The sequence below is a fragment of the Malus domestica genome, chromosome 12, assembly GCF_042453785.1.
Source record: "Malus domestica chromosome 12, GDT2T_hap1".
Taxonomy (NCBI): domain Eukaryota; kingdom Viridiplantae; phylum Streptophyta; class Magnoliopsida; order Rosales; family Rosaceae; genus Malus; species Malus domestica.
Genome location: NC_091672.1, coordinates 31,289,741 through 31,295,740, shown reverse-complemented (window position 1 = coordinate 31,295,740; position 6,000 = coordinate 31,289,741). Strand labels below are relative to the sequence as shown.

Genomic DNA, 6,000 nt, shown 5'->3' with positions numbered 1-6,000 from the left:
CAAACATATTATGCTGCAAAATTCCAGTAACATAGTATCACACTTAAAAACAATTTACCATAAATGCATTTCTTGTACAAAAAAAAAGAATGAAATTTTTTCTGTATATACAATCCATTATATAATATAACATGACAAATTGTCACAAAGTTTGGAGTTAGGAAAATCTATCAAAATCGTAATCAAATAGGACACGTTGCAAGGTATGCAAAACTCCATCAATATTTCCCAAGCTCTACCAAAATTTCAGATTCATTCATAATTTAAAAACCAATTTACAATCTTTAATATGCTTAAAACACTAAAATTTCTTAAATAAATTAAAGGTTCATTTCATTAGATAATTAACCTTTAATATGCCCAAAACATTAAAATTTCTCAAACAAATTTGTTGACTCACAAAATAGTTGGTTTGGACAAAATAAACCAATCCATATGTATCAAAATTAGGCTTGTATAAGGAACAATATCTCAACATTATTTATAGATCTCAACCATTAGTCATAAAATCCAAAAGAAATCACAAGCCTTGTGAGTGCATGATACATATCCAAATTTAAAATATGGAAACATGAAATCCAAAATACGTAACTCCTTAATTCTAAAAGATTCTTTATAATAGATTTTATTAGTAAATGAAATGAGTTAATTCAAATCAAATGCAAAACGGGTAAATTAATTGCAATATTAATCCAGCTTAAATTCCCATAATAGTTGTATTGTGATGCACAACCCAAATTCAAGGAGACTACTAATTTCCCTTATAAGAAAACGTATTAAAATAATTTCTCTTTATATGGGCAATATCAATAATTATGAAAATACTTTTAATCTCACAATAAAACAATTAATGGAATATATTTTAAATTTAGAATCTCCTCCAATTTAGATGATAATTACCAATTGTTCTTAAAATCAACTCCATAAGGAAATCTACATACAACACCAAAAAAAAAAAAAAAAATTAGTCAACATTAAATTAAATTGATTAGGAGATTGCTAACATAATTAGAAAATTGCAACATGTTTAATGCAATTCTTCCCTTCAATAGAATATCATTAGGATTACAGATATTAATTAAGAATAAGAGTACGTAAGCAGAAGCATGAAATCCCAGAAACTAATACCAAAATCCATATTAATTCGTAGGAAAATTTGTATTCGAAAACAATTATAATTCATGTAATTTATACAAAAGAAAAACTGATACAAATTGTAATTCAAATTAAATCTTACCCAAGTTGTCTCCTAACAAGAAGTTATTCTCGTTGGAAAGTGCCGAGAGAGCCAAAACCATAAGGAAAATTTCGAGCTTCAAATATTAGGTTGTAAAGTAGTCGAAAATTATATAACCAAAAACCCAAATTAAAAAATTATTTTTACCAAAATATAAGTAAAAAATAATTTATCTCATATAATTAACCCCAATTATATATATATTATTAACCATGAAAAATCATTGCACACCAACACAAAATTGCGGAAGCATCAAAACCAATTTTCATGAGATGGAACAGTAGAAGGCATCCAACCAAAATGATAAGCAAATTTTCTTTAGTATGTGAATCATCTTCAATAAACAAATTTGCTTATACCTTTATATCGGACCCTAAGCTTGTTGTGCGGCTCTGATACCACATGTAAGATATTTCTGAAATCATAAGAACAACAACAAGAGATTAGGATCACAAATTTGATAAACCAAAATTACAATAAATCAATTACAATTTACTTATCTTTGGAATACGGAAGATATGGCTCTTGCGGATGACAAATGAGTCTTCTACTTTCAACAAGCGGAAGTGTTCCAGCAATAATAGGGTTTGCTCGGAATGGAACGTGTGTTTTGTGAAAGCAGGGACACCCTTAATATAGTGATTAGGGTTCCCCTAATTCCGCCTATTATAGTAATTAGAGGAATACACCAAATCACCATTTATTCTTAATGTTGTCCCACCAAGGCATGTACAATATGTCTTACTTAATTAGGGTTTCAATTAGTCAACTAAATATATCATGGTTCCATGATTCTTGCCAACCAATATTGAATCACATTAAAAGCCAAATATCTTAAAGATCAAGTTATTTGTCTTTCAAGTAATTCGATTCTTAATAATTGACAACTCAACATGAGTCTTACAGATCCATCATTCTATAAAGCCTCGTGATCAAAACCTAGTTTCATCGGCACTGAGTTACAACCAGAGCTTGCACCCCCAACTCTTCTCTCCCCGGTTCCTCTATTTCTCTCTCCCGTCTGAATGGCGGCATCCAGTGATGGTGTATCCGGCTGCAATTTGTTCTTGTTGGCTGGGGTGGTTTTAAGAATTACAAGGTAAACATTTGAACTCAACTTTTCTTTCCATAGTAAATTTGTACTTGATTGTATCTATTCAAAAATTTTAAAAAATGATGAAATGATTGATATGATATAATGTTGACGGGGGATAATATGATTTGAGATGACAGCTTGAACATTTGATTGAAAATTTTCTCTACAGCTTGTTAAGTTTGTAAAGGAGGAAGACAATTATGCGGAGAATAATGTACCAAGAGTCATGGAATTTTCATGGCAAAGTCTTTACCGAAAGAGAACGGAGCCGTATGACACATTGCAGAAGGTGCATGTTTTGATTGCACTAGTTGTTGCACCTCCAGATATGACCTTGTTCATTTTCGTCTCAAAGTCATGTCCTCTTTTGGAGCCTGCAGCTAGGAAGCCTTTGATGACTTGGCTCCTGGGTTTTCCGTTGGCCCAATTATCGCATTTGTTGTAGTTGATGGAGCATTGGAGGTCGAGCCTCTCCCATCATTCTTGGACTTTCCTAGTTGCTCTAAGTTCTTCTTATGTGTCATGTACAATTTCTTTGAGAAGAGTGTGATACCACCAAGTGAAAGGAAAGTTGAGCTTGCTCCAAACCATGAGATTCAAGAGACTTGGATGAGAAGTATACATTGGACAAACGAGATTAAGAAAATTGATGATTAGGTTTTGGTATTATTGGTCTTAGGGTCTGTTGATAGTTCCGGAGATTCGGAAAGCAGTGCCTCTTCAATTTTTGAGAAAGTAATCCTGTTGGGAGTCTGACTCTCGAGATTTGGAGGGCGGTGCCTCTTCGATTTTTGAGCAAGTAATAATGCTATTCCTTTACCTTTCTTTGTCATAGCAATGTAGTGGGAGCTGCAAGCTTCACATGTTTTAACTTTGTCAGAGCGCTTTGAAAAGTGGTCTGTGGTATCTGGAATGCTGATGTTGCGTGTGAAGATTGCAGACAAGCTTTATCCAAGGAAATCTGGCTCTCGAAGTTTGGAGAGAGGTGCCTCTTCGGTTTTTGAACAAGCAATCCTGTCAGGGATCTGGCTCTCGAGATTCAGAGAACGGTGCCTCTTCAATTTTTGAGAAAGCAATCCTGTTGGGAGTCTGACTCTTGAGATTCGGAGAGCAGTGTCTCTTCGATTTTTGAGAAAGTAATCCTGTTGGGAGTCTGGCTCTCGAGATTCGGAGAGTGGTGCCTCTTCGATTTTTGAGCAAGCAATCTTGTTGGGAGTGTTTTCTCGAATGTGAGTAAAGGTTAGGCATTTTTACCAATTTGCCTTGCCACGAAGCACAGTGGTTGACACACATTGGGACTTTCTAGTTATCAAGTAGTGGTGCTGTTCCTTTACCCTCGTGGGTAATAGTAGGGTAGCTGGATCTTCAAAATTTATGTGTCTAAACTTTGTCAGATATCTTTGGCAAAGTTATTTGTGGTACCCGAGGAGCTGATGTTGCGTGTGGAAAGTGGTGCCTCTTTGAAATCCGGAGAGTGGTGCCTTTTCGATTTTTGAACCAACGGCCCTGTTGCCCTTTCTTTTATAAGGGCACCAATTGTGTGCAAGAAGTACATTCAAAGAGTTATTACTTGTAGGAATTTTCCCTTACTTCAGAGATTTATTGCACCTCATTTTTCCTTCATCATTTCTGAGAATGTCTGGCCCATCCGACCGTCGTTTTGACTTGAACTTTGGTGAAGAGGCAGCAATGCCTTCTCAAGACAACATATGGCGCCCATCATTCTTATCTCATACTGGTCCTCTTACCGTTGGGGACTCTGTGATGAAGAATGATATGACCGCTGCGGTAGTGGCCATGAACCTTCTCACTCCCAAAGATAACAGATTACTTTCCAAACGGTCTGATGAGTTGGCTGTTAAGGATTCTCTGGCTCTCAGAGTTCAGTATGTAGGTTCTGTGTCTAATATGGCCCAACGCCTATTTGCTTGAACCCGCCAAGTTGAATCATTGGCGGCTGAAGTGATAAGTTTCAAACAGGAGATCAGATGGCTCAAGCATAAGAATAAACAGTTGTACATGCTCGCACATGACTATGCTACAAACATGAAGAGGAAGCTCGACCAGCTGCAGGAATCTGATGGTCAGATTTTACTTGATCATCAGAGGTTTGTGGGTTTGTTCCAAAGGCATTTATTGCCTTCGTCTTCTGGGGTTGTACCGCGTAATGAAGCTCCAAATGATCAACCTTCGGTGCCTCCTCCTTCTGGGGTTCTGCCTAGTACTGAGGCTCCGAATAATCACCCTCTGGTTCCTCTTCTTTCTAGGGCTCTTCCGACTGCTGAGATTTCTCCTAAGCAACCTTTGTGAAAGCTCCCTCTTGTTTGTTTATTTTGATTCATGTATATGTACATATTTTTAACTTATCGAACATATCAATAAACAAGCTTTACTTCATTTCAACGTATTGTGTTAAATACACCAAGACCTTATTCACTAAGTTCTTTGAATTTTTTCCTTTTGTTGAAGCTTGTATGTTGAAGCTTTGTGAGTGAAGCATGTTGGTTGAGGTAGTGCTCCCTTAATTTCCCGAGTGAGGAAAATTTCTCGTTTGGAGAGTTGAAAAATCCAAGTCACTGAGTGGTTGTGAGACTTCCGAGTATCAAGGTGCAGTAGCATATGGTAGGAGTCCCTCAAGTCTCCGGTCGAGGGAGTTGACGAATGAGGCATTTCCTTTCGAAGTGGTAGCCCAAAACTCCTTCTTCATATATATTTGTTATGAAAGTTGTTAGGCCCAAAGAAGATGAGGTCTAGGCAATTTTTTTTTTCTCGAATTTTTTTTTTTGAATTTTCGAATTTTTGAATTTCCGAATTTTTGAATTTTCAAATATCTGAAAAAAAAATTTATATATATATATATATATATATATATATTTTAAAGCTTTGTAGGTGAAGCTTTGAGGTTGAAGCTTTGTTGGGCACCACAAATTGATTTTGCTTCACACTATCTTGATCAAGATAGTGTGAAGCTTTTGTGTTGAAGTTTTGTAGGTGAAGCTTTTGTGGGTCAAGCTTTTATAGGTGAAGCTTTTGTGGGTCAAGCTTTTATGGGTGAAGCTTTTGTGGGTGAAGCTTTTGTAGGTCAAGCTTTGTTGGGCACCATGAATTGATTTTGCTTCACACTATTTTGATCAAGATAGTGTGAAGCTTTTGTAGGTGAAACTTTTGTGTTGAAGTTTTGTAGGTGAAGCTTTTGCGGGTGAAGTTTTGTGGGTCAAGCTTTTGTGGGTCAAGCTTTTGTAGGTCAAGCTTTTGTAGGTCAAGCTTTTGTAGGTGCAGCTTTTGTGGGTGAAGCTTTTGTAGGTGAAGTTTTTATGGGTCAAGCTTTTGTGGGTCAAGCTTTTGTAGGTGAAGCTTTGGAGTTGAAGCTTTGTAGGTGAAGCTTTGGAGTTGAAGCTTTTGTTGGGTACCATGAATTGATTTTGCTTCACACTATCTTGATCAAGATAGTGTGAAGCTTTTCAGAATTTGTAGTTCTCCTCCATTGATGAAGCTTTTATTGGTGAAGCTTTTGTGGGTGAAGCTTTTGTGTTGAAGCTTTTGTGTTGAAGCTTTTGTAGGTGAAGCTTTGGAGTTGAAGCTTTGTAGGTGAAGCTTTGGAGTTGAAGCTTTCGTTGGGTACCATGAATTGATTTTGCTTCACACTATCTTGATCAAGATAGTGTGA

General features: G+C 36.3%; 1 long non-coding RNA gene across 1 annotated transcript; it reads left to right on the top strand.

Moving 5' to 3' along the window:
• The first annotated feature begins 2,230 nt into the window (after window positions 1–2,230).
• LOC103414028 (uncharacterized) lies at window positions 2,231–2,989 on the top strand. The gene is made up of 2 exons (XR_526024.4): window positions 2,231–2,336; window positions 2,503–2,989. It is a non-coding gene; the product is annotated as an uncharacterized lncRNA (long non-coding RNA).
• Window positions 2,990–6,000: the final 3,011 nt, after the last annotated feature.